This window comes from Pan troglodytes, chromosome 2 (assembly GCF_028858775.2).
Source record: "Pan troglodytes isolate AG18354 chromosome 2, NHGRI_mPanTro3-v2.0_pri, whole genome shotgun sequence".
NCBI classification, from domain to species: Eukaryota; Metazoa; Chordata; class Mammalia; order Primates; family Hominidae; genus Pan; species Pan troglodytes.
In genome coordinates, this window is record NC_086015.1 from 158,918,783 (window position 1) to 158,939,412 (window position 20,630).

Here is a 20,630-nt window from a genome sequence, read left to right on the forward strand (position 1 = left end):
TGTGTGGTAAGAGTATGTTTAGTTTGTAAGAAACAGCCAAGCTATCTTCTAAAGTATAAGATATTTTGTATCATTCTGCATTGCTGCCAGCAATAAATGATAGTTCCTGTTGTCTACATCTTTGCCAGCATTTGGTGTTACAAGTGCTCTGGATTTTGGCCTTTCTAATAGCTGTGTGGTGGTACTCATTGCTGTTTTAATTTCTACTTTGCTAATGATCTATATGAAGCACCTTTTCATATGCTTGTTTGCCAGTAGTATATCTTCTTCAGTGAGGTGTCATTCATTCATCCATTCATTCATTCATTTATTTATTTTGAGACAGGGTCTCACTCTGTCACTCAGGCCGAAGTACAGTGGCATAATTAAGGCTCAACTGCATCCTCGACCTCCAGGGCTCAAGCAATCCTCCCATCTCAACCTCCTGAGTAGCTGGGACCACCAGCGTGAACCACCATGTCTGGCTAATTTTTTGACTTTTTGCAGAGACAGGGTCCCATTATGTTGCCCAGGCTGGTCTCAAACTTCTGGGTTCAAGGGATCTTCCTGCCTCAGCTTCCCAAAGTACTGGGATTACAGATGCCAGCCATCATTCCTGGCCTTTTTAAAAATTTTAATCAGGTTGTTTACTTATTGTCAAGCTTTAAGAAGTGTTTGGTTGGTTGGTTGGTTGGTTGGTTTCGTTTTTGTTTTGAGACGCAGTCTCACTCCGTCACCCAGGCTGGGGTGCACTAGCGCCATCTTGGCTCACTGCAGCCTCCGTCTCCCAGGTTCAAGCAATTCTTCTGCCTCGGCCTCCCGACTAGCAGGGACTACAGGCACACGCCACCACACCTGGCGAATTTTTGTATTTTTTTAGTAGAGATGGGATTTCACTATGTTGACCAGGCTGGTCTCAAACTCCTGGCCTCAAGGCATCCGCCCACCTCAGCCTCCCAAAGTTCTGGGATTATAGACATGAAGCACTGCACCCGGCCTAAGTTTTAAGAGTTTTAAAAAAATGTATTTTGGACAAGAGTCCTTTATCAGATACATCTCTTGCAAATATCTTCTCCCAGACTGTGACTTGTCACTAACAGTGTCTTTTGTGGAGCAAAAATTTTTAATTTTAATAAAGTCCAGCTTATCAATGAAAAAAATTAGATTCTGAATCCTTACAATGATTCAAAAAATAATTGACAGTGAATAAGGAACACCATATAAGGAAATAACTGATTGTTATTAAAACTAGTTCTATGGCTGGGTGCGGTGGCTCATGCCTGTAATCCCAGCACTTTGGGAGGCCGAGGTGGGCAGATCACTTGAGGTCAGGAGTTTGAGACCAGCCTGGTCAACATGGTGAAACCCCATCTCTACTAAAAATATAAAAATTAGCCAGTCGTGTTAGCATGCACCTGTAATCCCAGCTACTCAGGAGGCTGAGGAAGGAGAATGGCTTGAACCCGGGAGGCAGAGGTTGCAGTGAGCTGAGATCGCGCCACTATACTCCAGCCTGGGCAACAGAGCAAAAAACTCTGTCTCAAAAAAAAAAAAAAAAAAAAAAAAAAAACTAGTTTTAAAATATGGCTCCATGTTTACAAACTTGAAAAGCATAGAAAAAACTAAAAAAAAAAAAATGTTCAATGTGATATTACTTATCCCCTAGAGACAATGACCATGGGCACTGTGGTCTTTTTTTTTTTTAACACAAATTAGATATTATAAGTCTACTTCTTTTGCTTAATAACTACTAATATGTTGCAACCCTCTAGGTATATCAACAAATATACTTCTACAGAACATAAATGTGATTTGAAAAAGAAATTGTAATGGACTCTACTCAGACACCAAACACAAAAAATCCTAATGCAAAAATAATAAACAGAGCCATGTAAGTGTGTAGAGGACTCATGCAGCAAATGGACTAAAAGTATAGCTTAAAAGTTAAAAATGCTCCTAAGCTCATTTTATAAGTGATAAGTAACTTTTGTAATCTTGTAAAATCATGTAAAAATCATGCAAAATTTCTTTATTCCTGACATTTTTAGTTGTAGTTAACACGACCAAAATTGTCAATACCAAACAAGTCATATGTGGCAGTAGGGACACCACCAATGAAGAATATTAGAAATTCAAGGATGGCACTTTTAACTAAGAATAGTGGGAAGTACTTTGAGTAATAATCATTTGTCAATACTTTTAAAACTCGACAATGAAAAAAAAAAATCCTTCACACCCACACCCACTTACTAGAATTAAAGCTCCCTTTAAGAAAACTCCACCACAGTGGACATCTGCTGATTTTTCGCTCTTCTAGAAATAGCACCCCAGTTTTCCTCTGGGAAAATCCTTCTCCCACTCTCTGTTCAAAAGATTCAGGTGCTGTCAGCTTCATCCTCTGATTCAGGTAGGCATGTGGCTTAGGTTGCAAATCAGAGTATTGCATCCACTAGGCCACAGTATAGGAGATCCACACGGGCTGTTTCAGATCACTCAGAGTAAGGCACAGATTTCTGTTTGAACTCTTGGGGAAAAAAAAACTTCCTTTTCAGTTTTACTTGAAGTTGCAAGGTCTGAGCTTCAAGACCTAAAGTTCCTGGCCACCATCCTGTCAATATAGTGGAAAAATTTGTGGAGATTGGATCCAACCCAGAGAAATGGAAACAAACCAAGTCCTGGTAATATCATTTGCCACACCTGAAGCTAGATCTGTCCTTGCACCTTTTAATTAAATAAGCCAGTACATTCTCTTTTTTGTTTTATTTAGTTTTGTGTAAGCCACATTGAGTTGGGTTTTCTGTCACTTGCACCTAGAGTCCCAACTGATGAAATATGTCAGCATAGCAAAATGTAAAGAGGACCCATCTGGCCATCATGAGCTCTCTATTCTGGTTTCAGTTCTAACAACCAACTCACAGGGGACCTTGGGCAAGTTTTTAACAAGTCCTCTCTGAGTTCAAAAATATGACTCAGTATTTTCTTTCTTGGGCTTTCCCTAGGGATGTGATGCATTCAAGCCCTTTGTCCTGGCTGAAAAGGATTCCCCCAGACTATCTGAAGGTGTATTTAAGCAAAGCAAAACACAAAACCTTTTCTTCAGCTTTAGAATTCCTTTAGCTATTTTCAAATGTGACGCAAATCTATATTGCTGCTTTAACCTGAGTTTTATGAAACACTACAGATTTGTTCAAGCCACTTGAATGGCTTAAAAGACAAATTATCCCAGTTCATATATGGAAATCAGAATTATAATACTGTGCTAAAAAGAAAAAAAAAGGTAAATCTTTAAAAGATAACTTTAATTAGCCAGGAGAGGTAGCAGATGCCTGTAATCCCAGCTCCTCGGGAGGCTGAGGCAGGAGAATTTCTTGAACCCAAGAGACAGAGGTAGCAGTAAGCTGAGGTGGCACTATTGCACTCCAGCCTGGGCGGGAGAGCGATACTCTGTCACTAAATAAATAAATAAATAAATAAATAACTTTATGGGAAGAAGGGGCTCTTTTTTTTTTTTTTCTAAGTAGAGGAATTTGTCTATTACACCCTGACTGCCGTCTCCACCTCTTTCTCTCTACTTTATCACCACCAGGGCCCAATCTCCTTCAGTATCCTTTTCCATAAAAACCAATACTCCCTTTACATTCCTTATTAATAATATATTATTTGTAAATCACTTCATGATTTACACAATTTTCTATTTATATCTTGTCTTAAAAACAAACAAAAAAAAGCCCTTACAATAGCCCTGTGAGTTCCACATTATTAACAAATAAGACTAAATGGAAACAGCAGGTTGCAAACCCACATCTCCTGACTCCAAATCCACTGTCCCCAGTCCAGAGCAACACTCCACATCCAGCACCAGTTCCTCCCTGACATTCTGCTTCCCTATAAAAAGAACCTAGAGTTGAATTACTCAGGACAGACAAGACTCTAATTCTTCCCACATCCACCATTCATCCCAACTCTACTATGAACCAAGGAGAAGAGACAGGAGGAGACAACTAAATGAAACATTACTTATTCAAAAAATGCATACCTTGTCCCTCCAGCAGGAGCCTCTGGAGTGTATAGATTAGAGATGATCAGAGCAAAGTGTCACTCCTTTGGGTATAAGATGGTGGATGGCTACTTTGAAATGAAATTTGAGTGAGCTACTTGGACCAAGTTCAGAAACACCAAGACCAAGTTTATTTGCAAGATATCATGGTAAAAACTGTCTGAGAGGTGTGTGTGTTCTCCAAATTGCTAACAGCATTTGGAGAATGTTGGAATGGGAAGAAAATCTGGCCAGAAATTAAAATGTAATGCACATGCCTGCCTCCTTGGTGGAAAAGGAATTACTAGTTCATGGGACATAGTAAGGTATCAAGGGACAATGGACAAACACCTGACTGGAAGTCAAAAACCCAGAGCTGCAGCCCAATCCTGCCTCTTACTAACACTGTGTTTCAGGGTCAATCTCTTCACAACCCTGTGCTTCAGCTGCCTCATCTATGTCACAAAAAGGGATGGCAGTGAATGAGATGTTCTTCAAAGCATTTCCAATTTTAATACTCAATATTCTATTAACAAGGATTATGGAAAACTCCTCCCTAACATCCCAATCCATTCATCTTTTATTATAAATTAAAATAACCCTGAAAAACCACAAAATGAACTGTCAGGTATTAGTTGTGTAGCATTTAACTTATATGGAGAAGTGCTCATTTCCTTCTTCTTAAGCCTTGCTGAGAGATAAAAGGCAAAATTAATAAGCTCTGACAGTAATATTCATAAAACAACAAGCACTTAGGAACAGGAAGGCATAGAAAAACAGGTCTCAAAACTATATCCTGTACTTCGGCCTCTGACATAACGTATGTTTGGGAATTTTGCACCCAGGTATCCCTAAAACTTGAGAATTGAAACTAAATCCAGTTAAAAACTAAGATTTCAAACAAAGTTGCTCCTTTCTCATTTCTCCATTAATTTTAAGACAAAGTAAGAGAATTACACAGGGCAGGGATGGGGTGGGAGGGGCCAGGGATCCTCTTCTCTGGCCCAGCCCCAAACTGACAGCTTCTAAAGCAGTTCAGAAGCCTGGGTCAGGTCCAGAGGGCTCCCATGTCACCCGCCACCCAGCAGATGGCCTTCCCCACCATCGGCCCCTCCCCCACTTCCCGCAGGTTTCTAAGCACCACCAAACTGGTTGTTAAAGGCCTCTGCAAACAGCCTAATTCCACAGCCTAGCCCCCTCCCAGCTATGTACACAAAGGGAAAGAAATAAAAGGGTACTTTGTTCATTTTTTAAGGCTCACAGGAGACACCACTAAATCCCAAGTTCCTGGTGTGTTTTCTTTTCTCTAATGCAATCAGGAGCTGAAAATGCTCTGAGCTAGTTAAGCAATGAGGCGCAATCGACCCTCCAAAGACACCCGGGATGCTGCATTTGAAAGGGCTGGTTTAGAGTATATAATATGTATCCAGAGCTTGAAGGAGTCCTCTTCTGTTTTTTATGCATTACTGGACTTGAATTGCTCATGTTTTATGATTTTTACATGTATGTTCCCAAGCAAGGCTGGCCTATAACTTCCATTTCTCATATTGCTCTCAAAAGGTTTTTATATCGAAGTTATCATAGCTTTACAAAATGAGTTTCTATTTCCTGGAAGAATTAGGTTGCTAGTAAAACCAGTTGAGCCTGAACTTTCCTTTAAGAAGAAATATTTGACTACTGGTTTATTTTATTTATAAATTATAGCATTATTCAGGCTTTCTATTTTTTCTAAGTTAGTTTTGGTAAGTTATATTTGTCTAGATATTTATTCATTTTCTCTAAGCTTTCAAATGTTTTAGCATGAAGTTGTTCATAATATTATTCATATAATTTTAATATCTACAACATCTATTCTCTGAATCCTGATATGGCTTATTTGTGCCTCTCTTATTTTTAAATCAATCTCACCAGGTATTTGTCAATATTGCTAGCTTTTACAGTAATCTCCATTGAATAACATGGAATTATTACTATCATTTCCTTCCATCTGCTTTCTTTTTTTTTTTGAGACAGAGTCTCACTCTGTCATCCAAGCTGGTGGGCAGCGTCACAATCACAGCTCACGGCAACCTCTGCCTCCCAGGGTCAAGCAATGATTGTCCCACCTCAGCCTCCCGAGTAGCTGGGACCACAGGCATGCGCCAACACACCCAACTAATTTTTGTATTTTTTGTAGAGACAGGATTTCGTCAGGTTGCCCAGCCTGGTCTGGAACTCCTGAGCTCAAGTGATCTGCCTGCCTCAGCCTCCCAAAGTGCTATGTTTATAGGAATGAGCCACCACATCCGGCCTCTTTTTTTTTTTTTTTTTTTTCTTTTTTAAGAGACAGAGTAACACTCTGTTGTCCAGGCTGGAGTGCAGTGGCATGATCATGGCTCACTGCAGCCTCAACCTCCTAGGATTAAGGGATCCTCATGCCTCAGCCTTCCAAGTAACTAGAACTACAGGTGTACACCACCATGCCCAGCTAATTTTTTGTGGAAACGGGGTCTCACTGTGTTGCCCAAGCTAGTCTAGAACTCCTGGCCTAAGCAATCCTCCCACCTCAGCTTCCCAAACTGCCAGGATTATAGGCCTGAGCCACTGCACTTAGCCTTCCATTTGTTTTCTTTGGGCCTATTTTGCATCTTTTTCTAACCTTCTAATTTCAACATTTAACTGTTTTCAGGTTTTCATCTTTTTTAATATAAGTAATTAAGGTTAAGTATGTGTTAGCTACTTCCCCAACCCCCAAGTTTTGACTCATAGTATTTTTGTTATCATTCAGTTAAAAATATTTTCTGAATGCTATTACAGCTTCTTTTTAAACCCAAGATTATTTTGAAACACATTTCTACAACTATTCATAGTAATCTTTTGGTTATAGTTTCTAGTTTAATTCCACTGTGGTCAGAGATTTAGTCTGTATGACACTAATCCTTTGATAATTACAACTTGCTTGATGACATAGTTTGAGGTCACTTTTCATAAATGTTCTAGTGTGTTTGAAAAGAGTGTGTATTCTGAAGTTAGGAGGTGTGATCTTCATGTCTATCAGCTCAAACTTATTAGTTACTTCATTCAAATCTTGTGTGTTAGGCCATTCTTGCATTGGCATAAATACCTGAGACTGGCTAATTTATAAGAAAAGAGGTTTGATTAGCTCATGGTTCTGCAGGCTGTACAGGAAGTAAGGCACCAGATCTGCTTCTGGGTAGGCCCCAGGAAGCTTTTACTAATGGTTGAAGATAAAGTGGGAGCAGGCATCTGACATGGCAGGAGCAGGAGCAAGAGAATACGATGGGGGGTGCCACACTTTGCAACAACCAGATCTCACAAGAACTCACTTACTATCGTGAGGACAGCACCAAGGCATGACAGCACCATGTCATCCTTCCCCATGACCCAAACACCTCCCACCAGGCCCCACCTCCAACACTGCAAATTACAAGTGAACATGAGATTTGGCCGGGACATGTATTCAAACTATATCATTCAGCCCTTGGCCCCCCAAATCTCATGTCCTCCTTATATTGCAAAATACAATAATGTCTTCCCAACAGTCTCCCAAAGTCTTAACTCATTCCAGCATGAACCTAGTCAAAAGTCTGAAGTCCAAGGTCTCATCTGGAAATGAGTTCCTTCCACCTAGGAGCCTGTAAAATCAAAGCAAGTTCTCTACTTCCAAGTTACAGGGGTGGTACCAGCATTAAGAAAACATTCTTGTTCCAAAAGGCAGAAATTGACCAAAAGAAAGGGGCCACAGGCCCCATGCAAGCTCAAAACCCAGCAGAGCAGTCATCAAATCTTAAAGCTCCAAAGTAATTTCCTTTGACTCCATGACCCACATTCAGGGAACATTGGTGCAAGAAGTGGGCTCCCAAGACCTTGGGCAGCACTGCCTCTATGGCTTTGCAGTGTTCAGCCTCTGCAGCTGCTGTTACAGGTTGCTGGGAGCCTGTGGCTTTTCCTGGAGCAGTATACAAGCTGCCTGTGGCTTTACCATTCTGGGGTCTGGAAGACAGTTGGCCCCCTTCCCACAGTTCTGCTAGGCAGTGCCCTGGTGGGGACAGTGTGTGGGAGCTCCATCCCCACATTTCCCTTCCATACTGCCCTAGTAGAGGTTCTCTGTGAGGGCTCTGTCCCTGCAGCAGGCTTCTGCCTGGGCATCCAGACTTTCTTGTAAATCCTGTGATATCTAGGGGGAGGCTACCAAGCCTCGTTCACTCTTGCACTCAGCACACCTACAGGCTTAATTCCACATGGAAGCCACCAAAGCTTATGGCTTGAAATCTCTGAAGCAGCAGTCCAAGCTGTATCTGAGGCTCTTTGAGCAGAGGCTAATGCCGGAGCAGCCGGGATGCAGGGGGCAGTGTCCCAAGACTGCACAGAACAGCAGGGCCCTGGACCTGGCCCACAAAACTCTTCAGTCCTACTAGGTCTCAGGGCCTGTGATGAGAGGGGCTGCGGTCTTAGATATCTGATATGCTTCAAGGCTCTTCTACCCTTGTCTTGGCAATTAGCACTTGGCTCCCTTTCAGTTATGAAAATATCTCCAGCAAGGTGTTGCTCCCCAACCTGCTTGAATTCCTCTCCCAAAAAAAGTGTTTTCTTTCTCTACCACAAGGCCAGGCTGTGAATTTTCCACACTCTTAAGCTCTGCTTGCTATTTAAATGTAAATTCCAACTTTAAGTCATTTATTTGCTCCCACTTCTGAGCATAGGCTGTTAGAAGCAGCCAGGTCACAACTTGAACACTACTGCCCAGAAATTCATTCCACCAAATACCCTAGATCATCACTCTGAAGTTAAAGTGTCTATAGATCCCTAGGGCATGAACAGAGTGTAGCCAAATTTTTTTCCTAAGGCATAAAATGCATAACCTTTACTCCAGCTCCCAGTAAGTTCCTCATTTCCATCTGAGACCTCTTTAGCTTGAACTTCACTGTCCATATCACTATTACCATTTTGGTCACAACAATTTAACCAGTCTTTAAGAAGTTCCAAATTTTCCATCATCTTCCTTCCTTCTTCTGAGCCCTCTAAACTCTTTAAACCTCTGCCTGTTACCCAGTTCCTAAGCTGCTTCCACATTTTCAGGTGAAATACCCCATATTGCTATAGCAATACTGCACTCTCAGAACCAATTTTCTGTGTTAGGCCATTCTTGCATTGCTATAAAGAAATACCTCAGATTGGGTAATTTATAAGAGGTTTAATTGGCTATGGTTCTGAAGGATGTACAGGAAGCATGGCACCAGCATCTGCATCTAGGGAGGTCACAAGAAACTCTTACTCATGGTGGAAGGTGAAGCAAAAGCAGGTGTCTCACATGGCAGAAACAGGAGCAAGAGAGTGAGTGCGGGGGGGAGGTGCCACAATTTACAACAACCAGATCTTTCGAGATCTCACTTACTATTGCAAGGACATCACCAAGCTATGAGGGATGACCCAAATACCTCCCACCAGACCTTAACTCTAACATTGGGGATTACAATTCAACATTATATTTGGCAGGAACATATATTCAAGCTATATCATCTTGTATGTTAGCAGATATTTTCCCCATTTTACCAAGTACTGAGGAAGTATATTAAAATCTCACCAGAAATATATGTATTTATCATTGTTCTCTCAATTTTTTGCTGAATGTATTTTGAAGTCATGTTATTTCATGACTATATATTTCAAATATATTTGAAGTCATATTATCCCTAGATGCATGGAAGTTTTTTTTCCAAAAGTTTTTTGGAAAACAAGTGTTGTTTGGTTGCACGAATCAGTTCTTTAGTGGTGATTTCTGAGATTTTGGTGCACCCATCACCTGAGCAGAGTACACTGTACCCAATGTGTAGTGTAGTCTTTTATCCCTCACCCTCCTTCTACCCTTTCCCCTGAGTCCCCAAAGTCCATAGTATCATTCTTATGCTTTTGAATCCTCAAAGCTTAGCTCCCACTATGAGTGAGAACATATGATGTTTGGTTTTCCATTGCTGAATTACTTCACTTAGAATAATGTTCTCCACAATGAGAACACTTGGACACAGGAAGGGGAACATCAAACACCGGGGCCTGTCGTGGGGTTGGGGGAGGGGGAAGGGATAGCATTAGGAGATATACCTAATGTAAATGATGAGTTAATGGGTGCAGCACACCAACATGGCACATGTATACATATGTAACAAACCTGCACGTTGTGCACATGTACCCTAGAACTTAAAGTATAATTAAAAAATTAATTAATTTAAAAAAAGAATAAGCAAATCCAATATATGATAATAAAAACTGGAAGAGAGGTTGCTTGTGAAGTGAATTAGGGGATTTGAACTGTTGTACTTTTTGGTAGACATTATTATGTCATGTGCTTTTTTGAAATATAGCTTGTAGCACTTTTGTTTTAGTAAAAAAAAAAAAAGAATAATGTTCTCCAAATCCATCCAGGTTGCTGTAAATGCCATTATTTCATTCCTCTTTATGGCTGAGTAGTATTCCATGGTATAAATATACTACATTGTCTTCTTTTATTTTTTTTTCCAGACAGACTCTCACTCTGTCTGGAGTGCAGTGGCGCAATCTTGGCTCACTGCAACTTCCGCCTCTTGAGCTCGAGCAATTCTCCTGTCTCAGCTTCCCGAGTAGCTGGGATTACAGGCATGCGCCACCATGCCCAGCTAATTTTTGTATTTTTAGTAGAGATGAGGTTTCACCATATTAGTCAAGCTGGTCTTGAACTCCTGACCTCATGATCCACCCGCCTCAGCTTCCCAAAGTGCTGGGATTACAGGCATGAGCTACCATGCCTGGCCTACATTTTCTTTATCCACTCATTGATTGATGGGCATTTGGGCTGTTTCAATATTTTTGCATTTGTGAATTATGCTGCTATAAACATGTGTGGTCAAGTATCTTTTTCATATAATGAATTCTTTTGCTCTGGGTTCATACCCAGTAGTAGGATTGCTGGATCAAATAGTAGATCTACTTTTGGTTCTTTAAGAAATCTCCACACTATTTTCCACAGTGGTTGTATTAGTTTACATTCCCACCAACAGTGTAAACGTATTCCCTTTTCACCACATCCACACTGACATCTATTTTTTTTATTTTTTTATTATTGCTGTTCTTGCAGGAGTAAGGTGGTATTGCATTGTGGTTCTGATTTGCATTTCCCTGATCATTAGTGACAGTGAGCATTTTTTCATATGTTTGTTGCCCATTTGTATATCTTCTTTTGAGAATTGTCTATTCATGTCCTTAGCCCACTTTTTGATGGGATTATTTGTTTTTTTCTTGATGATTTATTTGAGTTCCTTGTGGATTCTGGATAATTTGTCCTTTGTCAGAGATATAGATTGTGAAGATTTTCTCCCACTCGGTGAGTTGTCTGTTTACCCTGCTGATTATTTCTTTTGCTGTGCAGAAGCTTTTTAGTTTAATTAAGTCCCATCTATTTATATTTCTTTTTGTTGCATTTGCTTTTGGGTTCTTGGTCATGAAGTCTTTGCCTAAGCCAATGTCTAGAAGGGTTTTTCCAATGTTATCTTCCAGAATTTGTAAAGTTTCAGGTCTTAGATTTAAGTCTTTGATCCATCTTCAGTTGATTTTTATATAAGGTGAAAGAGAAGCATCCAGTTTCATTCTTCTACATGTGGTTTGACATTTATTCCAGCACCATTTGGTGAATAGGGTGTCCTTTCCCCATGTTTTGTTTGCTTTGTTGAAGATCAGTTGGCTGTAAATATTTGGCTTTCTTTCTGGGTTCTCTATTCTGCTCCATTGGTCTATGTGCCTATTTTTATACCAGTGCCGTGCTGTTTTGGTGACTATGGCCTTGTAGTATAGCTTGAAGTCAGGTAATAGGATGCCTCCAGATTTGTTCTTTTTGCTAAGTCTTGCTTTGGCTATGTGGGCTTTTTTATGGTTTCATATAAGTTTTAGGATTGTTTTTTCTAGTTCTAAGAATGATGGTGGTATGTTGATGGGAATTGCATTAAATCAGTAGATTGCTTTTGGCAGTATGGTCATTTTCACAGTATTGATTCTACCCATCCATAAGCCTGGGATGTGTTTCCATTTGTTTGTGTTTTCTGTAATTTCTTTCAGCAGTGTTTTGTTATTTTCCTTGCAGAGGTCCTTTACTTCCTTAGTTAGGTATATTCCTAAATTGGTTTTTTTTCCAGCTATTGTAACAGGGGTCGAGTTCTTGATTTGATTCTCAGCTTGGTCGCTGTTCATGTATAGCAGAGCTACTGATTTGTGTACATTAATTTTGTATCCTGAAACTTGGCTGAATTTATCAGTTATAGGAGCTTTTTGGATGAGTATTTAGGATTTTCAAGGTGTACAATCATCATCGGCAAAAAACCACAGTTAGACTTCCTCTTTACCAACATGGATACCCTTTATTTCTTTCTCTTGTCTAATTGCTCTGGCTAGGATTTCCAGTACTATGTTGAATAAAAGTGGTAAAAGTGGGCCGGGCACAGTAGCTGATGCTTGTAATCCCAGCACTTTGGGAAGCCAAGGTGGGCTGATCACCTGAGGTCGGGAGTTCAAGACCAGCCTGGCCAACATGGCGAAACCTCATCTCTACTAAAAATACAAAATTAGCCGGGCATGGTGGCACATGCCTGTAATCTCAGCTACTCGGGAGGCTGAAGCAGGAGAACTGCTTGAACCTGGGAGATGGAGGTTGTACTGAGCCGAGATCGTGGCACTGCCCTGCAGCCTGGGCAAAAGAGTGAGACTCTGTCTCAAAAAAAATAAAGAAGTGGTGAAAGTGGGCATCCTTGTCTTGTTCCCGTTCTCAGAAGGAAGGCTTTTGATTTTTCTCCATTCAGTATAATGGTGGCTGTGGGTTTGTCATAGATGTCTTTTTTTTTTCTTTTTGAGATGGAGTTTCGCTCCTGTTGCCCAGGCTGGAGTGCAATGATGCGATCTCGGCTCACCGCAACCTCTGCCTCCCGGGTTCAAGCAATTCTCCTGCTTTAGCCTCCTGAGTAGCTGGGATTAAGGCACGCACCACCACGCCCAGCTAATTTTGTATTTTCAGTAGAGACGGGATTTCTCCATGTTGGTCAGGCTGGTCTGGAACTCCTGACCTCAGGTGATCCACCCACCCTGGCCTCCCAAAGTGCTGGGATTACAGGCGTGAGCCACTGTGCCTGGCCTAGATGTCCTGTTATTACCTTAATGTATGTCCCTTCTATGGCAATTTTGCTGAGGGTCTTAATCATAAAAGAATGCTGGATTTTGTCAAATGCTTTTTCTGAGTCTATTGAGATAATCATGTGATTTTTGTTTTTAATTCTGTTTATGTGGTGTATCATATTTATTGATTTGCACATGTGAAACCATCCCTGCATCCCTAGTATGAAACCCGCTTGATCATGGTGGATTATCTTTTTGATATGCTGTTGGATTTGGTTAGCTAGTATTTTGTTGAGGAATTTTGCATCTATGTTCATCAAGGATATTGGTCTGTGATTTTCTTTTTTTGGTATGTCTTTTCCTGGTTTGGGTATTAGGGTGATACTGGCTTCATAGAATGATTTAGGGAGGATTCCCTCTTTCTCTATCTTTTGGAATGGTGTCAATAGGATTGGTGCCAATTCTTCTTTGAATGTCTGATAGAATTCAGCTGTGAATCCATCTGGTCCTGGACTTTTCTTGTTGGCAATTTTTTTTACTACCATTTCAATCTTGCTATTTGTTATTGGTCTGTTCAGAGTTTCTATTTCTTCCTAGTTTAATCTAGGAGGATTGTATAGTTCCAGGAATTTATCCATCTTCTCTAGGTTTTCTAGTTTATGCACATAAAGGTGTTCATAGTAGCCTTGAATGATCTTTTGTATTTCTGTGGTATCAGTTGTAATATCTCCCATTTCATCTCTAATTGAGTTTATTTAGATCATCTCCCTCCATAGCAGCCTTGAATGATCTTTTGTATTTCTGTGGTATCAGTTGTAACATCTCCCATTTCATCTCTAATTGAGCTTATTTGAATCATCTCTCTTCTTTTATTGGTTAATCTCACTATTGGTCTATCAATTTTGTTTATCTTTTCAAAGAAACAGCTTTTTGTTTCATTTACCTTTTTTATTGTTTTTTGTTTTGTTTTGTTCTGTTTCCATTTCATTTCCTTCTGCTCTGATCTTCATTATTCCTTTTCTTCTGCTGGGTTTGGGTTGGTTTGTTCCTGTTTCTCTAGCTCCTTGAGGTGTGACCTTAGATTGTCTATTTGTGCTCTTTCAGACTTTTTGATTTAGGTATTTAATGCTATGAACTTTCCTCTTAGCATTGCCTTTGTTGTATCCCAAAGGTTTTGATAGGTTGTGTCATTATTATCATTCAGTTCAAATAATTTTTTAATTGCCATCTTGGACCAAGCATGGTGGCTCATGCTTAAAATCCCAGCATTTTGGGATGCCAAGCCAGGTGGATCACAAGGTCAGGAGTTTGAGACCAGCCTGGCCAACATGGTGAAACCCTGTCTCTACTAAAAACACAAAAATTAGCTGGGCATGGTCACAGGTGCCTGTAATCCCAGCTACTCAGGAGGCTGAGGCAGGAGAATCGCTTGAACCCAGGAGGTGGAGGTTGCAGTGAGCAGAAATTGAGCCACTGCACTCCAGCCTGGGTGACAGAGATAGACTCCATCTCAAAAAAAAAAAAAAAAAAAAAAAAAAAAAAAAAAAAAAATTCCATCTTGATTTCATTGTTGACCCAACAACCATTCAGGTGCAGGTTATTTAATTTCCATGTATTTGCATGGTTTTGAGGCTTGCTTTTGGAGTGGATATCCAATTTTATTCCACTGTGGTCTGAGAGACTACTTGCTATAATTTCAATTTTCTTAAATTTGTTGAGACTTATTTTGTGGCCTATTATATGGTTTATCTTAAAGAATGTCCTATGTGCTGAGTATATTCTCCAGTTATTGGGAAGAATATTCTGTAAATATCTGTTAAGTCTGTTTGTTCTAAGTCCATCTTTTTGTTGTTGACTTTCAGTCTTAATGACCTGTCTAGGTGCTGTCAGTGGAGTATTACAGTCCTCCATTATTATTGTGTTGCCATCTACCTTATTTCTTAGGTCTAGTAGTAATTGTTTTATAAATTTGGGAGCTCCAGTGTTAGGTGCATATATATTTAGAATTGTGACATTTTCCTGTTGGACTAATTCTTTTATCATTGTATAATGTCCCTCTTTGTCTTTTTTAACTGCCGTTGCTTTAAAGTTTGTTTTATCTGATATAACAGTAGCTACTCTTGCTTGCTTTTGGTGTCCATTTGCATGGAATATCTTTTTTCACCCCTTTACCTTAAGTTTATGTGAGTCGTTCTGTGTTAGGTGAGTCTCTTGAAGGCAGGGGATAGTTAGTTTGTGAATTCTTATCATTCTGCCATTCTGTATATTTTAAGTGGAGCATTTAGGCCATTTACATTCAATGTTAGTATTGAGATGTGAGGTACTATTCTATTCATCATGGTATTTGTTGCCTGAATACCTTGGGGGGTTTTGTGTGTGTGTGTGTGTGTGTGTGTGTGTGTAATTGTAATATACGTCCTGTGAGATTTATGCTTTAAGAAGGTTCTGTTTTGCTGTATTTCAAGGATTTGTTTCAAAATTTAGAGCTCCTTTTAGCAGTTCTTACTGTGCGGGCTTAGTAGTTGTGAATTTTCTCAGCATTTGTTTGTCTGAAAAAGACTGTATCTTTCCTTCATTTATGAAGCTTAGTTTTGCTGGATACAAAATTCTTGCCTGATAATTGTTTTGTTTAAGGAGGCTAAAGATAGGACCCCAATCCCTTCTAGCTTATAGGGTTTCTGCTGACAAATCTGCTGTTAATCTGATAGGCTTTGACCCCAATCCCTTCTAGTTTATAGGGTTTCTGCTGAGAAATCTGCTGTTAATCTGATAGGCTTTTCTTTATAGGCTACCTGAAGATGCATATGTAAGTATTTTATCTTTCTGATAAGTTGAGACTTTTTAACCAATTGACCCTCTTTATCTCTAAAAATGCTTTTTGCAATTTAAAGCCTATTTTGTCTTATGTCAAAATTGCCAGCTTCTTTTGGTTTTTAGTCACCTATTTCCCTATTATTTTACTTTTAAACATTCTGTATCCTTATATTTTAGACACTTTTTTTTTTTTTTTTTTTTTGAGACAGAGTCTCACTCTGTCCCCCAGGCTGGAGTGCGATAGTGCGATCTCAGCTCACTGCAACCTCCACCTCCCACGTTCAAGCAATTCTCCTACCTCATCCTCCAGAGTAGCTGGGATTACAGATGCATGCCCGGCTAATTTTTGTATTTTTAGTAGAGACGGGGTTTCACCACGTTGGCCGGGCTGGTCTTGAACTCCTGACCTCAGGTGATCTGCCCGCCTCAGCCTCCCAAAGTACAGGGATTACAGGCATGAGACATCACTCCCAGCCTGGACATTTCTGTTATAAGTAGCATATAGCTGAATTCTTCATCCACTCTAACAATCTTTGGTTCCTTTAGATTATGATTAGTGATACAATGGAATTTATTTCAACATCATATTTTGTGCTTGCTATTTGTCTTGCCTATTCTCTACTTTTTTCTCAGCTCCCTTGATTTCCTTGAGGTTATTTTTCTCATTTAATTTTTCTCCATTAGCTAGGAAGTTATCATTATTTTCCTAATTTTTAGTAGTTGCCCTAGACATTTTAACATGCATACTTTGCTTATCGAAGTCTCAATAATCATTATCTCTAATCTCTTTCCAAACTATACAAGAATTTTAGAGCACATTAACTCCTTTTGCTTCTCCAACTTATGTTACTAGTTCCCACTGAATATATCATTATTACCTTATATAGTCAATACGTGTTTTAACTTAAACTTTCTTTGGTCTTCATTATTTCTTGTTTTTAAGATCCTTTATCTGGAAATAATTTTCTTCTACCTCAAGTGTTACTCTTTTAGTGAAGATCTGCTGGAACAAATTCTTTAGGTTTTTGTGCATCTGAAAGGCCTTTATTGTGTCCCTGTTTTTTAAAGATTGTTTTTTAATGAAAATAGAATCCTAGGGTGACAGTTAATTTCCCACAGTACATGAAAGATAATATTCTATTGTCTTCTGGCTTCTATTGTTACATTGTCAGGATAATTTGTCATGTCTTTGAAGCTAAGCTTAAGATCCTCTCTTTATCTTTTGTGTTCTGCAGTTTAATTATATTTTGTCTATGTGTGGATTTCTTTTTACTTACTCTGTCTGGAATTCATATGACTTCATCAATATGTCGAGTGATGCTTTTTATTGATCCTTGAAAATTCTCAGCCATTATCTCTTTAAATGTTGTCTTTTCCAATTTTCTTTCCTCTCTTCTTTTTCTGTAGCAATAATTAAAATTTTGTTCAGATTCTTTTTTTTTTTTTGAGACGGGGTCTTCACCCTGTTGCCCAGGCTGGAGTGCAGTGGTGTGATCTTGGCTCACTGCAACCTCTGCCTCCCAGGTTCAAGTGATTCTCCTGCCTCAGCCTCCTGAGTAGCTGGGATTACAGGCACGCGCCATCACACCCGGCTAATTTTTCTTCTTTTTTCTTTTTTCTTTTTTTTTTTGTATTTTTAGTAGAGACACGGTTTCACCACGTTGGCCAGGATGGTCTCGAACTCCTGACCTTGTAAGCCACCTGCCTCAGCCTCTCAAAGTGCTGGGAATACAGGCGTGAGCCACTGCGCCCGGCTCAAATTCTTTTGATTAATTTTCTATGCAGCTTGGATTTACCTATTCATAAATTCATTCACTCTCTTATTTTTAATTATTACATTTTTATTTTTTCAAGTTGTATTTGGTTATTTTTTAAATGAGCTTGGAAAAATAAAAATAAAAAAATAAAATGAGCTTGGTTAGTCCTCATAGTTTCTTATCTTCAGCTCGTACCTTGTGTTTAGGGGAGGTTTTTAATTCTGTTTTTGGTTTTACAGACATGCTCATTTGCCTTTTAATTTCATTGGCAGAAATTCTCTGTAGTCTGAGATAAAAAATAGATTTCACCAAAAAAGGAAAAAAAAAATGGGTTCTGCTCAGTACCAGCAACACTTCCAATGTACGAAATCCTTTTTTTTTTTTTTTTGAGATGGAGTCTCATTCTTTTGTCCAGGCTGGAGTGCAGTGGCACAATCTCGGCTCACTGCAACCTCCCCCTCCTGGGCTCAAGCGATTCTCCTGCCTCAGCCTCCTGCGTAGCTGAAATTACAAGTGTGTGCCACCACGCCCAGCTAATTTTTGTATTTTTATTAGAGACAGGGTTTCACCATGTTAGCCAGGCTGGTCTCAAACTCCTGATCTCAAGTGATCTGCCCGCCTCGGCCTCCCAAAGTGCTGGGATCACAGGTGTGAGCCACCGAGCCCGGCCCAATGTATGAAATCTTTAAACCAAATCTGCATCTTGAGGTTTTCCTGACTTCATAGGTATTGTGAATTCCAGATGCATACCTGTATTAGAGCTGGTTTACAATCACAAATTCTCAGGACCAAGAAATCAGGCACCTGCTCTACACCAGTGATAGGTGATCTTCCCTACAGACTTCTTAAGTTAGAAAGAAAATACGGTGATTTTGTTTCTTTTTTTTTTTCTAATTCACACTTACATTAAAGCAGAAGCCTTTTGAAATCCCAGCTTTATAACCAAAAGGCCCCTTCTCAGATGTCTCACTCTCTTGTCCCTTATGCCTTCTGGCAATGAAAACTGAAATTCAAGTTAACCCAGTTTGGCAAATGTCCTCAAGGCAAATCCAGCTTCAGTGCTCAACTGAACCCTCTTCACTGAGCTTTTGGCATGAGTATTCATTACTTTCTTACTGGTTCATTGCATTTAAGAAAACGATTTTTCTATTTTATCCAGAATTTTTAAATGGTATCAGCGGGGGGCGAGGGTGTGTTGCTAAAAAGAGAGCTGACCCCTGGTAATTCATATTCAAAGCCACAGATCCATGCAGTTTGACAGCCAAATCAGGACCTGAGCTAGCCCAAAAAATATTAACTCAGGGCCTGCCACTTTGTAATAACTGCTGATATTTTTTTCGCACTTCCTATGGCCAAGTATCATGATAAGCATTTTGCAAGTATTATTTTATTTAGTCCTTTCGACTATCCAAAGGGCTAGGTATAATTATTATCCCTTTTGTTCTGATAGAGAAACTGAAGCACAGAAAGGTTAAGTAATTACCCAAGGTCCCACAACCATCAAGCAACAGCACTAGGATTTGAACTCAAAAAATCTAACTCTAAAGATTTCCTTCTTAAGATCTGTGTAATTTTGCTTCCTAACAAATCATGAATAAAACAGAGGGAGAGAGAGAGAAAGACAACAAGACAGAGCCCTACTAAGTATGGCAGAGCCAGTAATAGATCCAGACTTCCTAACCTCAGTCCTTTCTACCTCCCTATTCTCATATCAGGATGTGCATACTTCCATTTTTATAGATATATATGCCTTCATTTTAAAAGTGGGCACACAATACTGATTGGAAATTAAGACCATATTAAAAAACATCTAAAGGAATGAATATTTGGTAATTAGATTTCAACTCTCAGTGGCCATCAATCTGGAACTCTAGCCCAATGTTAACATATTTGATTGCATCTGAAGATGTTTCTTGATGACATACAAACAGCAGATTTATTTTACAATTCTTATTTAATCAACTTGTGCATAGGTCTAACATCCAAAAATTCCTTGGCTTATGCTAATTGTCTCTAAACCAGTGATTTCCACACTTTTTAAATAGTGGAAATGGATTTCAGAATATGTCTGCTCACGATTCCTTCATACATAAGGATGTCCAAAATTCAGTCTAAGAAAGGGCATCCCCCAAAGAAGGACAGAGCTGCCAGTCTCCCCAATTCATCTTATCCTCTCTTCTGTCTTCTTCCCCACCCACCAGTGAGTGAAGGGAGCTTATAGCAGGGAATGTGTCCAATTTTCATCTTTGCCTGTCCTCCCTACCCCTTCTACCCAGCAATAAGGAGTGCAGCTCCAAGAGATCTGCCTTGTGATGCCAATCCAAACTCCAAACATCATCTCTCCTCCTTTCAACCACACAGCAGGGTAAGTGGGGGATCTGTGCCCAAAAATACAGAAAAAAGTTCCTGGAGAGTGGGATGTTGCAGCCAGATGTCAAAGGATGAGTAGGTTTAAAAGAGGGAGGAGAATATGGGAGGGTGGCATGGGAAGGACATTTTAGTAGGAAGGAACAGTAGATGCTCAAATCTCTGTTCCTGGTTATAAAAGGAAAATTACTAAAGAATATTATTAATATGCTATCTAAATATAATGTGATATAATAAAGAACATATAAGGAAATTGGGCCAGGCACAGTGGCTCACGCCTGTAATTCCAACACTTTAGGAGGCTGAGGTGGCAGATGGCTTGAGCCCAGCAGTTCAAGACCAGCCTAAGTGACATGGTGAAACCCCATCTCCTCTAGTAAAAATTCAAATGTTATCTGGGCAAGGTGGTGCACACCTTGTAGTTCCAGCTACTCAGGATGGAGTGGGAGGATCACTTGAGCCCAGGAGGCAGAGGTTGCCACTGTACTCCCGCGTGGGTGACACAGCAAGACTCCATCTCAAAAAAAAAAAAAAAAGAATGCTTAACC

At 39.7% G+C, this 20,630-nt stretch overlaps 1 protein-coding gene across 4 annotated transcripts in view; it reads right to left on the minus strand.

Moving 5' to 3' along the window:
- The window catches only part of PLCH1 (phospholipase C eta 1), a 269,548-nt gene that overhangs the window by 233,793 nt on the left and 15,125 nt on the right, over positions 1–20,630 (minus strand). The window contains exon 2 of one of the 4 annotated variants that reach the window (XM_063807279.1): positions 17,236–17,359. The exons of the other annotated variants lie outside the window; for them this stretch is intronic. The gene's annotated coding sequence lies outside the window, so the exon portion shown is untranslated. The remainder of the gene's footprint in view (positions 1–17,235; positions 17,360–20,630) is intronic. 4 annotated transcript variants of the gene reach the window in all.